Consider the following 20185-nt stretch of genomic DNA (forward strand, 5'->3'; position numbering starts at 1 on the left):
AGTGAGTGTGTACGTAATGATCATAGAGCGTATCAAAAACAGACCTTCCTACAAGGGGAATCATAGGAACACTTGTCAAAGAAACAGGAGACCTTACATGTGTCACTTGTATACGGGTAATCACATATGGCCTTAGTCTCCTTCCAACATATAGCTCTGCATAGGTCACTGGAGTGGGAGAATCAAAGAAACTCCTTCCTTTCTGGGACCAGCAAGGTCAGCAGCGTCTATTAGCAAAAACAGAAAAACAATGATAGATGTTCTGAACACATATATTATGCACCAGAAGATAAGACCCCACCAGTGGTATCTCTCCACACGTCATTGAGTCTGCCCACTTTCTGGAACTGCATTATTCTCAATAAACCACATCATGCATGTGTATTACTTTTAAGGTAGGAAAAAACCTTTTCAATCAGGCAGCCTTGATAGATGCTCAGGTAGCTGCCGAATTTACTCAATCATCGCTGCCAACAATCTACTAATCGCAGGGCCATTCTTAGGATCCTGCACAAAAGTGTGAATGCCAGTGCTACTCCCAACAAGAGCAGGGTAAGCTCCGAGTATAAAAACAAAGACAGCAAGAAGGAGTCTAGGGATATCGACATCAGACAGAACCATGTATCTGCCCAAAGAGAAACTTGGTGAGGAAAGAATCAGAGAACTGCTCCCTTTTCCAGTCGTCATATATGAAGTCAAGATCTGGCATTTTTTGCATACCACCACTTTCTAAATTCCAAATTGACATGATTCCTGTGGCTTTAGAACAGTTACTTTTTGCACTCCTGTTAAAATATCTATAAAGAGTGTCCGGGGTAAGCCACAATCCAAATGCACACTTGCATTCATTTAATCAGCAATCTTAGTGTGCTTCTTCTTCGTCATCGATCGAGTATACACGTGCTGAACTGCTTCTTCTTATCTTGCTTCCGAATCGGGTGGGGGTGTTCCGGTCTCACCAGCATATGGCTTCACATTGCCCAAGTAAATCCAGGCATGCCTTTTTCTGACTTTTACTGCAGATGGAGTAACCTGCTCCACTGTGTATGGTCTGCTAAATCGGGGCTCATGCCACTTCCTAGTGAAGTTGCATATTAAAATGGGATCTCCAGCAAATAGTTTAGAACAGATAATTCTTTTTGATCCAGTTGCTGAATGGTCTTCATCTGTGTCCTGAGACCGACACCCATTGCGCCTGAGTTGATCTGAAATGACATAGATACTAGCAGTCATACAAGTTAAATACGCAAGTAGCTAATTTCCTAACAATTCTGCAGTTGTCTGGGCATCACTTCTACTCCTCGATGGAGGGGACAGGGTGTTCTCATTTGCCTTCCTGTCACTAACTCATGGGGTGTGAGGTGGTGGTCCGACCTCGGATAATTCCTTAATGCATATAATGCAAGTGGCAGGCAATACAGCCATCCCTTCATCAGTGTTAATTTCATTTAGGCAATTCTCTCTTTGAGAAGACTGTTGAGTCTATCACATATCTGTTCGCTTGCGGGTGATAAGCAGAAGAAAACTTGTGTTTTATACTAAGCAATAGACTGATCTGTTCAAATACTTCATTAACAAAATGGGGCCCATTGTCGGATATCAGCACCTCACATACTCCCCATCTAGGAAAGACTTCTCAGACTAAATACTAAATGCAGCGGAAGTAGTATCAGGGTGTGTACATGGACCAGCTTCAATCCATCTCGAAATGGGGCACACTACCACTATCATATACCTATGTCCACTCCATACTTGCAGCATGTCAACATAATATATATGTAAATGTTGAAAAGGACCATTCTGCTGAGGAATTACTCCTCTTATTGTTTGCAATGTCTGCCCAGCGGTAAACATTTGACATACAGTGGAATTTACTACATAAAATGCAACGTGTTCTAAGAGGTTCGGTATGAACCAGTCTTCTGCAATAGCTGCAGTGAGACTCCCTAGTTACATGTGCAGGGTAGTGTAGCTGTTCTAACATTACCCTTAATAAGGCTACAGGCATCACCAGCTTTCCAGTGCTGTCCAGTCACCAGAATGCTTCAGAGGGGGATAAAGAACACCTCCTCAGTGTTCATAGCTCTTTCTCTTTCTGAGGAGCACTACCTTGAACTTCAATCAACTGCGTTCTGGACAAATGATTAAACCCTTCATTTACAATCATAATCGTAAAATGGTTTCCTTACATCTGGAGTATCAAAACTAGAAATATCTGAAGAATATGCAACCCTTTTGGCCTCTTTGTCTGCAGCTTCGTTCCTGTGTGAGATAAAGTCAGTTCTCTTAGTATGTGCTGGGCATTTAACTATTGCGATGGCTACTGGGAGTTGTAGTGCTTTAATAAGCCTGTCTAATAATGCAGTGTGCTGCACAGGAGTGCCATCTGCTTGGATGTAGCCCCTCCTTTTCGAATGTGCTAACCCTGTGTGCACTGTTGATGTCACATAGGCGGAGTCACTATACACCGTTACATCCTGCCCTGCATGTTTTTCGAGCACGACATTAAGCACCACCAATTCTGCACCCTGTTCCAAAAAGTGATACTCAGTCTTGCACTTGCTACCACTTCAAATTCCCCATTAGCTCTGTGCCTTAACACAGCTGAACCGGAATTCCTTTGTCCATCAGTTTGATCAATTTTTGATGACCCATCAATAAAGAGAACCTCCCGCCCTGCTAGAGCATTCGCCTTTACCCTTGTGATCTCGTCATATAACTATTCATAATTAGAGCAATCATGCACTTGCCCATCCGCTGTCACAGGTTCTTCTACAGAAGTAGCAGGGTTCACTGTTTTACACCTGAATATTTTAATTGCTGAATTTGATATAACTACCTCATACGCAGAAGCCCTCTGAGATGTCAGTGTATCCTTAGGTTTCTCCAAAACAGCAAACAATGCATGCTCAACAAACATCGTCGTAGAACACCCCATCACAATGCTTGTAGATTACTCAATAGCAAATTCTGCTGCTGCCAGCGATTGTTCACAAGGAAAGTGTCCTCTCATGACTGGATCTAGAATCCCACTATAATATGCCAAAGGTTTATACCCAAGTGTACTCCTCTGTGTAAGTACTGCAGTCATAACTGTCCCATTTGTGTGTGAAAAAAAGGAAGAACTCCTCAGAGTAACTGGGAATTCCTAAAACTGGGGCTGTACAAATTGCTTTTTTGAACTCCTCAAACCCTTCCTCCATTTCCTGCATTCTATTTTCTCCTTGTTCACTTGGGCTTTCTTTAAAGCCAGCAAAAGGGGTCTCGTGTATGAACTATAATCAAATACCCATGCTCTAACATAGTTACACAATCCCAGAAACTGCTGCATTTGCTTTATTGTATGTGGTTTTGGAGTTTTCATAATCGCATCAGCTCTTTCAGGTGTAAATTTCTTTCCATCATGTAAGATTAACTGGTCTATTTACAACACCTCCCCCTGGCAATATTGCAATTTCGCCTTATCTACTTTATAACACTTGTCTGCAAGGATAGTCATCAACTGAACTGAATCCTTTCTGCACTGATCTTCTGTTGTGCGGCAAACTAAAATGCCATCTATGTCCTGCAGAACAACACTTGGCAAATCATTATTGCTTAGATCCATCTGCAGGCCTTGGTTAAAGATCGATGGAGACTCACAGTACCCCTGGGGTAAACAAGTACTCTTCAGTTTAGTCTGATGAAACGTAAAAGACGTAAGGTCTTGAGAGTCCTTATGCAATGGGATTGAGAAAAACACAGTCACAGGGCAATAACGTGCCTATGTGGGGATACAGAAGCAAAGGAAACTCTGCCTCTACAATCTGGTTAATTGGTCTCATGTCCTGAATGATCTCCATGACCCCACTTTTGATTTATTTTTTCACAGGGTACCCAGCAGTATTACACAGAGACTCTGATGTCAACAAGATACCCTGTTCCATCATAGCAGATATAGTCTTAAAAATACCCTCATCTGCCTCTCGAGACATTGGGTACTGCCTTGCTTGAGGTAAAATTGTTCTGGGTTTCAGCTTAATCTTAACTTCTCCCACCCTCCTCAATAGGTCTACGTCATAGGGGCCTGTAGTCCATAAGGATGTAGGCACTTTCTCCATGTCCTTATAAAAGAATGCTGGTTGTTGTCACACTGTCCCCATTCGCTGTGGGATCTCCCTTCTCTCTATTCTGATCCAATATCTAATACTCATCTCAAATACTAGTACATTGTCTGACAAATCATCTTTAAACATATCTTCATCTGTAACGTCAATCAATCTATACCCTTCCCCAATGGCAATCACCGTTCTTCATGGCCTGCACTCATCATCAAATCCTTCAAGCATGGCCAATTTCCCTTGCACTATGGCTGCCTGCAGCTGTAAGGGAATAATCTGTCCCCCCTCTTTGTCCATAGGTATCTGTGGCCTGAACAAAAACTCATCAGGTATTCTCATAACCTTTCCCATTAAGCCGGGTAGTGATGTCAACACAATGTGTACCCCATGCAGAAAGACTTCTGGCTCTAATGGCATCCATCACTGAGGTATTTGCCCTGTAAACGCCATGAAAAATGTGCCCAAATTAAAATAATGTATCCCTGGAGGGGAACATACCATTCCATCATCAGTGAAGGAGATTGTCATATTTAACTTCGTCATTAGATTTCAGCCCAGAATATTAACCGGTGTCTGTCTTGAGTACCGTTATACATTTCTCGATAACAGATATATTCCCTCTCGTATGAGCGAGTTGCCCCAGTGTCTACTAAAAAAAGAAAAGGATTTGCCTCCTATGGTAAAATCAACCCTTGGTTCCTCTTGATGATGTGGCTTTACCGATAGTACTGAACACATCAAGTGGCCCTGTGAGCTGTCCTATTGTAGGTACATGCTTAGTCCCGTGCCTGTAAAAGGACTTCCTCCAATGACAGTGGCACCCCCTACTCTAAGTGTCAATAACTGTCCTGTGTTTGCACTTTGCTGTATCTGCATGGGGGCGTTCTGGGACTGCCCTTGCGGTGGATTCAATGGTGCTTGCTGTGTTTGCAAAGCCTGTTGCATTTGTCAAGCTTTTGCTTGATACAGTGTCTGATCTTGGGAAAACCTGTACCAATGTTGTGAGCTATATGCTGGAGGATAAGCTGTTCCCCCCACTTGAGAATTGCCCGTTTTGTTCATACCCTTGGCTTCAACACGTGCAACATATCGGAGGGAGTCTTCTAATTTGCCCTCCTTGCATATTTTGATTGTCATTCTGCATATTCTGAAACCCGCCTTGGTTATTTCGAAAGCCACCTTGATTATTCTGAAAACCGCCTCTTCCCATGAAACCCATTCCTCTGCCTCACAGCAAAAACCCATTCCTTGCTTGATCTGTTTAGCATTGATAATTCGCCTGTGACATACCCACTGCTTACTGCCTTCCCAACCCTTCTCCACTTGTCAGTACCACTCCTTCTACGGCGTACTTTAACAATGTCTTCTGTACTAACTCAGCCTCCCAGCATCCTGCTTCTTATTTTTCTCTGGTAGCAGCCTGCAATGATGCGCAATAGTCAACTGTATCTCTGCCCATGGCTTCGGTTCCATTCCGACTAGTTTCTTGAGACGTCTATGTACTTGTACTGGCAATCCCTGACACAGAATGTGGTAGAATACTGGCACTGATTTTCCCCACGGCTCTCTCGTTTCCAAGGTCCACCGTTCCTGAATACTTTGACTGTAAGCAAGCGGATCTTCATCATCTTTCATTTTAAGTGCTACAATTGCACCTATATCTGACGTATCAGGATACTGTACCCTGAGCGCTATCCAAACAGCCACCTTACAATTATTAAATGGTGCTCTGTCATGCACTATGTTCTGTGCTGTGACACTTGAATAACCTGCTCTCGTCCAAATATCATCAGCCATTTCCCCAAGAATAGCTTTTAGTAGACACTTACAGATCCCTATGGCTAGAGTATTTCCTTCTGGCATCTTTTTTAGTTCCTAAATCCATTTTCCTGCACCCGCCGTTAAACTAGGGAGTTTACACCTTAAATTATCCTTGTCCATCTGGGACCAAGGAATATACTGCGTTCTGGCCCCACCTTTCTCCAATAACGGGAACTGCATGAACCCAAATCCGCAATCAGCTCCCATCGTCTGTCTATCCATAGTAGGGACAATGGTTACTGATTGTCTTCTACCTGGCAATGACCTCAACATGTTCACATATGGTGGCGATTCCCCCCTTTCACTATGCAATTATCCTTTAGGTCACTTTGGGTACACCATGGGGTCTGGCGTCCTATCTTTAGGTTGGTCTAAATCTGACCATCTCACTTCCTTGTCTGTCTGCAAACATAACTTGCAACCGCATGCACTTTCTCCCTCATCCCCACGGAAGGTTTCACTGTTTTCCTCTAACATATGCAGTCCCCAACAAGTATGGCTTTCATCTTTCTCATACCTGTTTAATGTCAGCCTGTCTAAAGACAAGGCTCTGTGCTCGAGACTAAACAGACTTCCTTCTTTACCTTGTGACGTGACAACTATAGATCGATCTTCTTTTCCCCTGCTTCCTGATTCACCTTTTGTTCTCATCTCCTGATAATCTTTAGCGATCCTATCTCCGAAAATTCCTATCTCATAATTCTCACCTAGGTTTACCCTAGATGGTCCTGGCATTGCTCCTTGTGATGGGAAAAACTCCTGTATGTCGCCCCATGATATTTCTGGACTTGGTTCATCAGCTCTTTCTCAATGCAATCAATATTGTGTGCCCTCTCTCTCCTTTTTCACTCTATTTCTTTGTCTAATTTCCTTCATTTCCTCACTTCCCATCTAACTCATTCATCCTCTTGTCTTTTCTCTTCCCTTCATTCGTTTGCTCTATGCACCTCTTCGTTTCTTCATCTTTGAAACCTTTTATAGCGTAATTTCTGTTCTTCCTCTTCTCTCTTTTTATCTAGCCTGTCTTGTTCTTCGATTGCTCTCTGCATGTTGTCATACTTTCTTTGCTCCTCTGCCTTTTCTTCCTTTCATAGTTGTTCCTCCTGATATATTTGTTCTCGTCTTTGTCTATCCTTCCTTTTATATTCATCCTCTTTCAATCATTTCCCTGGTTCCCTTTCTTTTCTATCCTGTTTGCCTTGCTTCCTCGATACTCTTCCCATCGAGCTTGAGCAGTATCTGTCCACCCATCCATTTCTTCTGTATGAGCATAACCTCGTCAGCTTTGTCCTTTTCTCCTTTTCATCTCTTAATCTCTCATTCTATATTTAAGGATACATTCGGTCATTCGCTTTTCTCTGCTTTGTCTTGTAAGACCTTAACGATCACCTCCTCATCACTGCTATAAGCAGGTGGTTCATGTATTGGATTACTATATCCTGTTGCCGCTTTTATTTCCCTTAATGGATACAATCCTTTATCTTTTGTACTATCGCCATCTACTTTGGGTGTGGTAAGGGGAGCAGAAAGCTCCACACCTTCCTCCCTACACTGATTAAGCATCCGACCTCAGAAGGTGGATATTCTCGATCCTCCTGGTACATTTTCCAGAGCGCTAGACTAGCTAGCCTTTTCTCCAATTCCTTCCCTCTGTACGCAGCATGCAAGTATGTGGTCATGTGTTATAAAACCGCTTTTGACAGCTAACCCATTCCGCACTATCCTGTTTGAGCTTGGGTGCATGTTTTGGCAGTTGCTTACAAAGATGCATCAGTGACGTAACATTCCCCATTATGACAAGTCTCAATTGACTGTCAATACTTACCATTGATTTACACAAAATACATTTCTGAAAGATAACAAATATGAGTGCTCACCAACAGTCGGCTATCAAAGCCTCTACTTCTCAGTTTACTCCAATCAACCTGTTTGGTTGGCGCCGACAATGACAAAAAAGATAGATAATAATATTTTAACATTTGATCTCTACTCAACACAGCCTATCTTTGTCGCTCTTCGACACTTCACATTTTTCAATACACAAAAATACAAAAAAACAGACAAACTAGTCTACTTCAACATATATCTCCTCAGCGCTCTTCGCTGCTATCTCTTGCCCCTAAAAATACTTTGATAGGAGTGTGAATCATTCCCTCTTATGGACCTTGTCCGTGTGCCACCTAAGTACCCATTTTGGCCTTTGGAATGACTGCTTCTAAATGCTACTTGAGCGTAGGACTCTGGGCGTATATAGACGCTCCTCATCTTGATGCTCATCATCATATATTACTCAACCAACCCCCATTACTTCTTTTTATTACCACAATCCCCTATTCCCAAATTTTTGAAAGTCCCCTCAATCCACTCACCATTCGCCTTTTGGCTCCTGACACTTGGGTTTGTCTCCTCCTCAACCGGCACCAACGCATTTGCTCAGCTGAGAGACTGTGGAAACCGGGAGGGATTTTGTGAAAGAGGGGCCCGTCCCACCTGTATCAGTCTTCTTGCAAGATTTCTATATCAGCCGATCTCCACAGGAAGCCTTGCGATCCTCCAGCTAAATGGCGTAGGACGCCTGATGTTTGAAGTTTTAATAGCCAACTAATCGATGGGTCTTTGAAACCATCCTCTCTCTGCTACCAAGTGAACCTGTGTGGGTCCTTTAAGACGAGGTAACAATATCTGAGATGGATGGGGATGCAGATCTTACTCATACATCAATAATCAGACCGACTCAGGAAGTTGGCAAACATTAACTGTTTTAATAACAAGTCATTAAAACAGGGAGTACAACTGACATCAACGGACACCGCACAGCTCAGTCAATGGGTTCTCGAAAACATTTCATACAAAAACAACACTTTATAGTAAAAACTCATCATAAGTGACGTCATACTACATGGCACAAATAAGAAATCCTATGAGGGGATATGATAGGCTTAATAGGAACATCTACATATACTTTCTATGGGGTATAGGGTCGTGATTGGGTCTCTACGATCAGATGGGCAACTAAGCCCATAGCAAGTGCAAGCCATCTTCCGTGTTAGACTAATACACAATATACCATTGGCTCCTCAAACTATAGGGCTCCTTAATGCGTGACCCTCTACAATTGGTTGGCATGCTTGTACCCTTCTGGAATATTCCACATGCTAGCAGCACGCAAGTTGGTACCCCAGGTGCTGGGGGGTTGGCCTGGTCATGCCTCCCCACCCAATTAGCCCAACATCCATCATCACTCCTGTGGTCTGCCATTCAATCACTTTGTTTGAACTTGGCCTTGCAAAGACTCACTGCACTTGAGAATAAAAGGGAGTGAAGGCATGGCCTTATCTTCTGGTCTTGGTGTAGCTCGCCCAAAGTCTATTTTCATCTGACCATGTGACTAGAGACAACGTTTTGAGCGCCTACATTTCATTTAATACTATTAAATGAAGAAACCTTGGCACTGCCAGTGTTTTTATATTACACCTCACACAGGAGCTTGGCTTGCTTCTCATGTTCATATATCTTCTGAAATAGATAACCAGGCTCTCGGTGGCCCCGACACTTGACACTAGGCCAGGCAAGCCTTCTCGAATCTTCCTTCGCCATCAGCTATTCTTATTCTGCTACGCCACACTTCCAGCCCTTTCATTCACGGGGTCCAAGTATGCTAAAATGCGTCATGAAACATCCGGATTCTCTACATTCCTATACATATATATATATATATATATATATATATATACACACACTGGCGCATCGTCTGCAGTCTATTCACTAAGTAGCCAGCCTTATGATTGATTACTTTGTCTACTTGCGTTACTGCATCTTCTACATTTGTAAAATGGCTTTGCATTTTCTTCAGTGCTTCTCGCCATGTGCAATCTTTATTTTGCTCCCGAAATGTTGCTTCCTTCACTACTTCTCAATCACATTCTATAAGGTCTATATTATTTCTTCTTTGCCATTTCTTCTGGGTGTATCATTTCTGCTTCATGTGACATCACCAGTCTTCTCTTTCATTAACTTTCACACTTTTCCGGAACTTCCCCTAGAAGACAGTCATTTCTTTGCGGATACATATAGGGTTTTCTCAATGGATACCTTGTTTCAATGACTCTTCACAGTATAGATACTATTATTGGGCTTGCGCATGTTGCAATTTCCGGCTGCCAACATATAGGCAGGATGCGGGTGGGATTTCCAGTAGGGGTACTTGGCTTCTCCCATACATAGCTATTGTACTTCATTAAGAGGTATGTGTCTATGTTATAAATTATTGAAACCACCATATGTATGTGATGACTACTTCCACTCAAATTAGATTAATTCTTAAAATGATGATGAAAAGTTGTATTCATAATTGTAATCACTACATTCCTGCTTCTGATGATTGAAAATGGCGATAGCATCCCTTTATCATATGAGTATTGTGCATATATGTATGTAAAAAAAACGAACCAATTTTGAGGTGGAAAAACACTGCTATTTATAACCATTAAACCATTAAATACAATTAACAGTACCTGTTTTTCTATAAGTTACTTTACATTAAATTGCAATAATACAAACAATTTATTTTTAGAACAAAGAAAATGGAATTAAGCTCACTAACCCAGTCCCTTGATTGATATACCATGAATATCAATAATGTCCAAAACTCAAAAAAGACAAAACATTTTGTCTGTTTTGAGTCCACAACTGGTAACTGTATGCAAATCAATCGTCTTCTCAATTGCATCATACCCCTGTCACCTAATGCATGGGGTTTGATAATTGTTTTCCCCATACGTATGGGATTGTACCCAATTCACCACGACACAGTAAATGGCATCTTGATGTCCTATAGCTCTTGAGATGTTGCTGTATTCCAATTATAATTATTCTAGTAATGCTACCCACATCCATATTCAGAGACAAACATACGAATGTAAACATAGAACATCAATTTGTGATTCATAGAAATTCCAAGCACAGTAAAGCAAACTTGTGTTGTATTGAAACTCTGTGATTGTAATGAGAGCACAATTACACAATGAACCTCTCCACAACTATTATATCCCAATCGTAGCTTCGGAAACTAAATATCCTGAAGATGTTTTTTGGGTTGTAAATTAGATGTTTAAAGCATTTTTTCCTACACTTTGGTGGATTAATTTAAGTAATTTGTGGTTGTGAGGTTTAGAAGGGTTATAAAGCAGAATCACGTTTCAATAAATGCCAGTGTCTGTTAACAATGCGCTTAATAAATGTACTGTGTGTTGTATGGTATGATGAAATTATATCATTTTGTCGGTCGTTTCCTTTTGCTATTTATCTTCTTATAATGTGGCACTGTATATTTTTATCCTCTTTGACTCTTTGAATAAGGTTGCACTTAGAAACTGTTCGTGTTCTTTTTCCTGGTTTGTCAATACTTCAGTATAAGTTCTGCAAATGAAATATTCTGAAATGTGTAAAGTGGATGAGCAGTTTTGCAATGGAGAATGGAATAAGATTCTGTACATTTTCAATATACTCTGTTTAGGTGATCTCGCCCTGTATGAATTTTCAATTGAAGAAAGCACTTTTCAGAGCGGCTATGTGTGATAGTAGATTTGATAGAATATGGATTTATATTAAGACAATGTAAAGATTGTTTTTTTTGGGGGGTAGGGGAGGGAACGTTATTATATACAAAGACATCCAAAGTAGAGTTTACTGAGGAAGCTGGCCACGTCCCCTGCCAAAACCACCAGGAAACTGGAATACTGTTGCAGCTTCTACACCAGCACCAGGTGGAGCAGAACTGCATCTGTAATTATGTCTACCAGCCTCACCACAATGGAGGCGAGCTGGGCCCTCTCTTTCCAGACCTTTGGGCCATGGCCTGCTGGTCTCTGGGTCGCTTCTGGGTCGCTTCTGTGCAGTGTGGTTGCCAAGATTTTCCGGGGGCAGATGCAGGACGTCACACAGTTATTGGATTCCTTCATTGGTCAAATACTAATAAAAATGTCTCCAAGCAAACTGCTGCTTCACGTAACGAGAGGATTTCAGAGACTGCATGCCTTCATGTCGTATAGGTTAGAGAAGTTCTTGTCTGCCAGCGTGGCGTGCTTGAGCATGTGTACATCTTTCTTGGACACCAACACTCCCTCCTTGACCAGGAGTTCATAGACGAAGATTTGGTTCTTCATTGCGCATGCTCCTTCGTTACATACTCTGGCCCAACAAGCAGTGCCAGAGATGTTGATGCCCAGTAAAGATGAATCTTAATAAAGTCGCAGTGTTTTCTTCCCAAACCATAATGCATCATCCATATAGTACCTCCTAGATTAATCAGATATCAGAAAGCTATTAATTGATTGCTGAATTGCCTATGTGCTTTTAATTGATATATCCATTAATTAATTTGCATAGAGGGGAGGCATTTAGCCCAATTTCAGTTCATTTGAGTTCATTAATAAATTAGATAATACAAAATGAAAAAAGGTACTTGTGAAGAAAGGGCAGTACCTCTAGCCACATAGTATTCTTCACTTAGTAACATACTGAGAGTTTAAGTTAATGGGTAATGAGTAATGAGCACCACACCAAATAGACATTCACCATTTGTATATAATGAAACAGTATTGCATATGAATAGAGTCAAATCTTCTGTCCCTGGTATATTGGCTACTTTGTGAGAAAGCCTTTTATAGCTTGAAGATATGATGTCGGTCTTTCACAAGGTTTTGGAGATGATTAATGTATTCTGACAATATATAAAAATAACTCTGTAGTTGTTATACAAGGGAACATGGGGGAAGATTCCGAATCTTTCTGTATGCAAACATTTTATTCATTAATGACTTAGCAGGTGAAATTTATTCTCTTATAGCAGATACACTTCTTATGCTTGGGCAATTTGCTCTTCACTAGGATTGAGTGGATTGGTTTGTGCACAAATCAAACCACGTGAATTGTTGGGTGGTTTGATTCCTGTGACCTTGTACACATTTTTAGTTATTGGAAGAAAGAGGAGTGAATTCATATACATTATAGGTTGTAGAATGACTAAAGACTGTATCCGATATATACACGATATATAAATGTGTATAAAATAATTAAATATATTTATAGGGGGAAATAGCTTAAGGCGCAGTTCAGGTCAATAAGTTCAATGCAACGAACCCCTCGGAATTCGGTGAAAAAAGTTGGTTGAAGTGACATTAAGGTGCTGATTTAACACAACAAAACACCTGGAATTCAGTGGGCGCTGAAGCTGTGCCACCTTAACTATGATGCCCCCATTGTGCAGCCCCAAAGCACACTGATGACACCCCAAATGACATCACTAATGATATCACATATGGCATCCCTTTTGGCATCAAGAGTGACAGTGACATCACCTGTACAGCAGATCACTTGTGCGAGAACAAGAGAAATGTAACATTTGAAAAACATGCTTCTGCATATAAGGGTGGATTCGTCTTGGTTGGAGTTTGCATTTAAAAATACTGTTGCTGTGATATGGTAATGTAAGCTACCCACACACGCACATTTTCCAGTATGTGGCACAAATGCATTGACATTGCACTCTGCTGGTCACCATGTGACTTTCACTGATGGGCCACATTTTCAATCATACTCCCCCTGTACATGTGCTGTGACTCCAACCAAGCACTGAATGTAGATCCAGGTTGGTCCACACTGGACAATAATTGCAACATGTACAGCCCTTCCACTTAACCATACTCCTTAGCCACTTGGGACATGTCAGATGCCATCACTGATGACATCATATAAGATATCACGCAGGATATCACCTGCAACATCCTCAATGGCCTTAACAGTAAGTATCAGCCATCTGGAAACTGTTTTTGACTGAATTTGAACATATAGCATAGCTGCATACTCTATGTTTTAAGAAGGTCTGAAAACATATCTCAGGCACTGTAAATAATGGTTGGGGAACTACAGAAAGTTGCTCTTGCACATAGCAATTGACAATGTACATGCAATGCTTGCAGAAGTCTACAGGAATTGGATCTCCAGAGGTCAGCATAGGTACTGGTCAAAATAAATGGAAGTCATAGTTCAAAATGTGATCAGCTGAATTGGTGATGTCACATGATGTCATATTTGATATCATCGGTGATGTCCTTTGTGATGTCATCAGTGTGCTTAGGGGCAGCACAATTGGGGCATAATAGTTATGTCGGTGCAGAATCAGTGCCTGCCCAATTTCAATGTTTTGTGGTGTTAAATCAGCACCTTAACGTCACTACAGCTAATTCATTCAACCAATTTCAAGCGTTTTGTTTCATTCGTTTTTTTTTTACATTAACATCACTTCTACTAAGGTTTTTTTTTTAACTGACTCTCTTAACATTAACTGTCCCTTAACTGAAGTTCTTTTACTGAATGTCAAGGGTTTTGTTAAGCTGTAACACCCTCCAGCTGTAATTCTGTATTTTTTTCTGATAACCTACCTGATGTCATATCATTTGTTTTCAATATCTGTTCTTGAGCTGCACAAAATCACGTTCATCAAGTATTTCATCTTGTTTGTGTCCACTATATGAGAAAGGATTAGTAATGGTTTACTGTGACAAGGAAGAGAGAATTGGGGTTACCGGGGGACTGTGATGAAGAAGACTTAAGTTGTGTAGCTGGGTACTGTGACAGAGATGAGTGCGATGGTTAGTTAGGAACTGTGAAAAGGAAGAGTAAGGTGGGGTAATTGGGGACCTTGATGGGGAATAAATAGCAAGGTATGATAAGAGGAGGACTATCACGAGACAGACTGAGTTGGTACACAAATATACCTTACACATTATATTGATATTGATATTTTATTTGTTTTGCACTCGTACACAAGTGTTTCAGAATTCAACAAGGCAATAGAACAAGGGAGAACAAAGCAACGATCTTACTAGGCCCAGTGACATTGAGAATGTGCAAGTGCATGGGAGAGGAAGAAGGGGAAAGTGCATGGGATGGGGGGAGGAGGAAAAGTGCTGAGCAAGGAGAAAATAAATAAATAAAGCATAAATAAATAAATAAGAGCACAAGCAGTGGTAGTACAGCCAGCAAGTGGGAAGTGCTAGGTGTAAGGCAGCAGACAGGGTGTGCCAGATAAGTGCAGAATAAACAGGTGGGTGGACTGTGGGGTTACAGATACAGGCTCCAGTGCAAAGGATTGCCAGGAGGCAGTACAGATGGGTGGCAGGGTGGGCAGGTACCTGGGCCCGAGAATCAGAGGGTGACCAATTGCACGATGACAAGACAGAACAGATCAGCAGGGGAGAGAAGGAGAGAAGGCAGAAGCAAAGAGGATGGTGCTTCTGCAACCGGAGATGGTTCTTCTCAAGTTTAAGAGTGGCAGGGAGACTATTCCATAGGGAGGCCCCAGCCGAAGACAGAGATCTACCCCCAGCTAGTTTCTAAGAAAAACACCTGACCCTGAGGGAGTTAGAGGTAGAGGAGCAAACAGCTTAGGAGGGAAGGTATTCGCAGGGAAAGCTGAAGGTATTTTGGGGTCAGGCCCCAGAAAGCCTTCTGAACAATACAAGTTAATCCTTGCAGCCACTGAGAGCCAACAGAGCGATTTCACGGCTTGAGAGATACGATGCCAGGGCTTGAGGCCAAGGACAAGTCTTGCAGTCCTGTTCTGGATGAGTTGCAAGGGCGGAGAGTAGAAGCAGGTAGATTAGGAAAGAGGCTATTGCAGTAGTCCAAGCTAAAGAGAACCAGGGCCCGAGAGACAGTGAGCTTCTGGGGGAAGGAGAGGAAAGGTAGAATACCACCGAGTTGGTGCAGTAGGAAGTTAGACTTTTTTGAGACATCACAGATGTGGGCTGAGAAGGACAGTGTGGAGTCAAAGATGACCCCGAGGTTCTTAGCCTCACAGGTGGGGGTAGGAGGAGGGCCAAAGGAGGCTGGCCAAAGAGTGACAGAAAAGGAGGGTGAAGGTGCAGAGATTGTTGGCTGCACACCAATCCTGAATGGCAGATAGGCAGTTGGAGATGAGAGAAGGAGAAGAGGTGGCCAAGGGAAGCCTGAAGCCTGAAATGAGTTGAGTGTCATCCGCATAGGTTAGAACCCTGGAGAACACCACAGGTAGAAAGGGAGATAGATGACAAGAAGGACCCAAGTTGGACCTCGGAGGGTCGATCAGAGAGAAAAGAGGTCAGCCAGGCCAGTGCCTGATCAGTGATACCTAAGTTGTCACAGAGACGGTTGAGCAAGATGGTATGGTTGATCGTGTCGAAGGCCGAGGAGAGATCGAGTAGGATGAGGACAGAGGGGATTTTAGAGTCCAGGTTGGAGAGCAAATATTCACTGATGTTCAGAGATGAGTTTCTATGCTTCTGGCCACTCTAAAGCCAGACTGATTGTCATGGAGACAACCAACAGAGTCAGAGTGAAGGTTAAGCTGCAAGATGGCCAGTTTTTCCAGAGGTTTTCCCAGAAAAGGAGTGATGGAGATTGGGTGATAGTTATCCGGTCAAGAAGGATCTTCTGTGGGTTTTTTGAGAAGAGGGTGCACAAGAGAGTGATTCAGAGGGGAGGGGAAGGCTCCTGAGGCAAAGGAGGGGTTGCAGAAATCTTCCAAGGCAGGAGCAAGGGTGTCAATGTGGTCCTTGATAGTTTTGGAGGGATAGGGAAGAACCTGTTTTGAAGAGACTTTCATATATAAAACTTGTCTAGAGACCTAGTCAGGGGGAAAAAAAGTAAAGGACATAACAGTGCAAGGGGGTGGCTGTAGAAAGGCCAGAGTTTACAGGAGGAGAGGGGGAGGAGACGAGAGGGTAGACAGGATGTCCTGTTTTTTTTAGATGATGTGAGAGGCAAGGGCTGTGCAGAGGGCATGGGAGGTGACAGGAGAGGTAGAGACTGCAGCAGGATTGGCCAACTCCTTACAGATTTTAAAGAGTTCGGCCAAGTTGTTAGATGTCACAGAGATACAGGCTTGGATGTGAGCTCTCTTCTTAGTGTGGACAGAGAATCAGTATTGCCTTTGGAGCAGGTGACAGGCCAGTTTATCAGAGGATGAACAAGAGGCCCCCCATTTCCTCTCAGCCACTCTATACTTCTGTTTAAGCGTAGCTAGGTCAGCGTCATACCAAGAATTGCTCTTGGCTTTGGGCTTCAAGCAGATCCTCATGACTTGGGCAAGAGCATCAGGAGTATCAGAAATGGAAGAGTATAACATAGACGGGGCTGTGTCTGGATGTGAGTCATCCAGTGGTGGGAGGGGGGAGAAGATGGCAGCATAAGCCTCAACTGACACACGCTTCATGGGTCGGATGTCCGAGAAGGTAGGTTACAGTGTTGGAGTTGGCTTGGCTTGGGTGGTAGAAAGTGAGAGATGGGAGGAGATGAGGGAGTGATCACTCCAGGAGAGAGGAGTGGTCAGAGGAATGGAGAGGGGGAGGTTAGAGGAGATCAAGACATCAAGAGTATGCCCTGCAGAGTGAGTTGGGCCAGAAGGGAAGATAGAAATGGAGATGGAATCACACAGGTCACGGAAGAGTACAGAGGAGGAACAAGGAGAGTCAAGATGGATATTGTGGTCACCAAGAAGAATGAGTTGAGTGGTAGAGGCAAGAAGGGAGGAGGAGAGGTCAGCCCACTCAAAGAGAATTGAGGTGATCTGACCAGGGATCCAGTAGAGAGTATCCACGGTAGGAGAGTGGCTAGGAGAGAGAGAAAGCCTGCAGACAAGGCATTCGACGGAAGAGTAAGTCTGTGTGGGAATGACAGAGTCAGGAATCCACTCAGGACAGATCAGGGTTACACCCCCAATGGACCGGTGGCTCTGGGTTCAGAGAGGATCTTGTAACCATCAGGGAATACTGTGTCAAAGCTCGTGACAGAGATGGCCATGAACTATGTCTCGGTAAGACCAACGACATTGAGGTGAAGTTCTTCCAGGAGGTGGCAGATGTCAGAGGAGTGTTTGACAGCAGAGCAAGTGTTGAGAGTGGCAAGATGAAGAAGGTTGCTAGCCTTAAAGGCCTTCCGGGGGGTACAGATCAGAGGTACGCCCTGCAGAGGTGAGGAAGGATCCCGAGGTGGAGCAAGAGATGGGGAAGGCGAGGGCAAGATGGCCAACAGGAGGAGGAGGGGGCAGCAGGAGATGAAAGGAAATTGATGAGGCGAGGGAAGCGCCTATCAAAGAGGAAGAGATTTGGCCTGAGGCCCTTGGACCATGACAACATTATATGGACTATACAAAATAGGGAAGGTACGAAGACGCTATGTGACTCGAGAATTCATAATGTTATGAATTATCCAATCGATACTGAGACAAGGAACAGTATGTTGAACAATGCAGATTGAAAATCACATATACACCCAATAAAATAAAAGCTGCATCTTAATCTTCCAATAACTTTATTTGATATGAAGTGAGGACATAAACACTACAAAAAGCATTGATAATTGCACTCTTTTGGAAAAACATTAATAAAAATGGGGGAAAAACAAACTATTTTCTTTCTAATTCATGTTTTGGAAGTACACAAATTGTACAAATCGATTGGCGTAAGGGCACGTCCATGGAATGAAATTTGAGAGGTGATTAGTTCATAGACACACCCACCATGAATCACATATATGTACTGCTGATATGCTTACATTTCCACCTTGCTTTGGAGACAAATTCAGGTGCACACATTCAAAATCGTGTCTACCAACCTTGCTCATTGGCTCTTTTTGTTTTCTCTTTGTTGTATCTTGTTTTCTGTCTGTTTGATTTATATTCGTATTTGGTTTTTTATTCCCCTTGAAGGATTTTTTTATCCTTTTTCTTTAATTATTTTTTTTATTTTATTTTATCTTTTTGATTACTTTCTAGAGATGGTGACACAACATCCAGAGTCATCCTCCAGTGATGAAGATATCAACCTCATCACTTTGCTTGAAGACCCAGAAGACATTGAGTGGCTAGAGCAGCAAGCTCCACCCAAGAAGTACAACCACAGGTGCTTCACACCTTCCCTGTGCTGGCAGTACTTTAATGTGCTTAAAGACAATCACTGTTGGATGTTGAGGAGGAACAGTGTACATTTTGCAGTGAGGTCCAAAGGAGGGGATTTTCCACTGTTCCTGAGCAAATCCTGGGCACCACAGCATTCATCAACCACTTAATAGGTCACCACTGGGGGCATGAGGATGAACGTTTCAGGAGCAGGTTTTGGCAATATGCAATCAGCCTTGGTTGCAATGCCCTGCAATCCATGACCCAACTTGAAATGCCACAGGACCATCATGACCAACTGGTGCCAGCTGTTGGACCTCTCCAATCTAATTCATCTGGCACTAATGATGGGAGTGTCGCCTCTGCCGCCCCATCGTTGGACCTTCCATGCCGATGCAGGTCTCCAATAGGTGAGGTTTCACCTGTAGGAAGTCCAATATGCTGATAACACTAAATACAACAACATTTAAGGAAATTGAGGATGCCTGGGCAAAACTGGCAATAGTTTTTCTTTTTTTTAACTCCTCTTTATTGGCATTTAGAGTATAACAGGCACCATGTGCCAACAAACCCAACATCCCCCTTTCCCCTCCCCCGGCACTCCCCCACATTTCAAATAATACATATTATCCATTATGTCTTAAGTCATGATTACGTCCGACAGTATTGCATTCAATTCAGTAACTTTAAGAGAAAGGTATTAATTGTGTTTCCAATAGGTTCATTTTTGCAGAATTTCCATGTCCCGCTTGTCCTAACAGTGCATAATTCAAATGAAGGCGTAGTTGGTTTTCCTCCCCTCCACCGGAATGACCCATCAGGAAGTGCATGTATTCATCCCACATGTTTCTGTCAGCGACCCCCACCCGCTTTCCATGTCATTGCAATTTAGAATATCCGCTTTCCATTGAGACATTTTTGGACTCTGTTTCACCCCCTACTACATCGGTACTCGTCTCTTAGCCAGTATTAAAAGCAACCCGACAAGTTTCCATGTATGATTGGGCACCGTTTTAGTATAACTGAGCAGATACATCAGCGGGTCTGGATATATCTCTCAGCCCATGATACCCCCAACCGTCTCGAATGCTTGTTCCCAGAATTGCCGAAAGCCGGAACATCCCCAGGCTACGGGGACGAAGTCCGCCAATGTACTACTGCATCTGGCGCATCTACCTGAGGTGTCCGGGAAATATTCTTTCAGCTTAGCCGGTATGTCATAGAATTAGTGTAAACATTTCAAAAAAATTAGTTTAAACCTTGCATTGAGAGCCCCCTTTCTGGTCATTTCACAACAGTACTTCCACAATTCCTCTGAGATTTCCCA

The 20185-nt window shown here is 42.7% G+C and overlaps 1 protein-coding gene and 1 pseudogene across 1 annotated transcript in view; both read right to left on the reverse strand.

Annotated features, from left to right (window-relative positions):
• The window catches only part of CRISPLD1 (cysteine rich secretory protein LCCL domain containing 1), a 625896-nt gene that overhangs the window by 272405 nt on the left and 333306 nt on the right, over positions 1-20185 (reverse strand). The gene's annotated exons all lie outside the window — the stretch shown is intronic.
• Positions 11607-12085, reverse strand: LOC138498738 (small ribosomal subunit protein eS10-like; annotated as a pseudogene).

Source organism: Ambystoma mexicanum, chromosome 5q, assembly GCF_040938575.1.
Source record: "Ambystoma mexicanum isolate Mex_15411 chromosome 5q, UKY_AmexF1_1, whole genome shotgun sequence".
NCBI lineage: Eukaryota > Metazoa > Chordata > Amphibia > Caudata > Ambystomatidae > Ambystoma > Ambystoma mexicanum.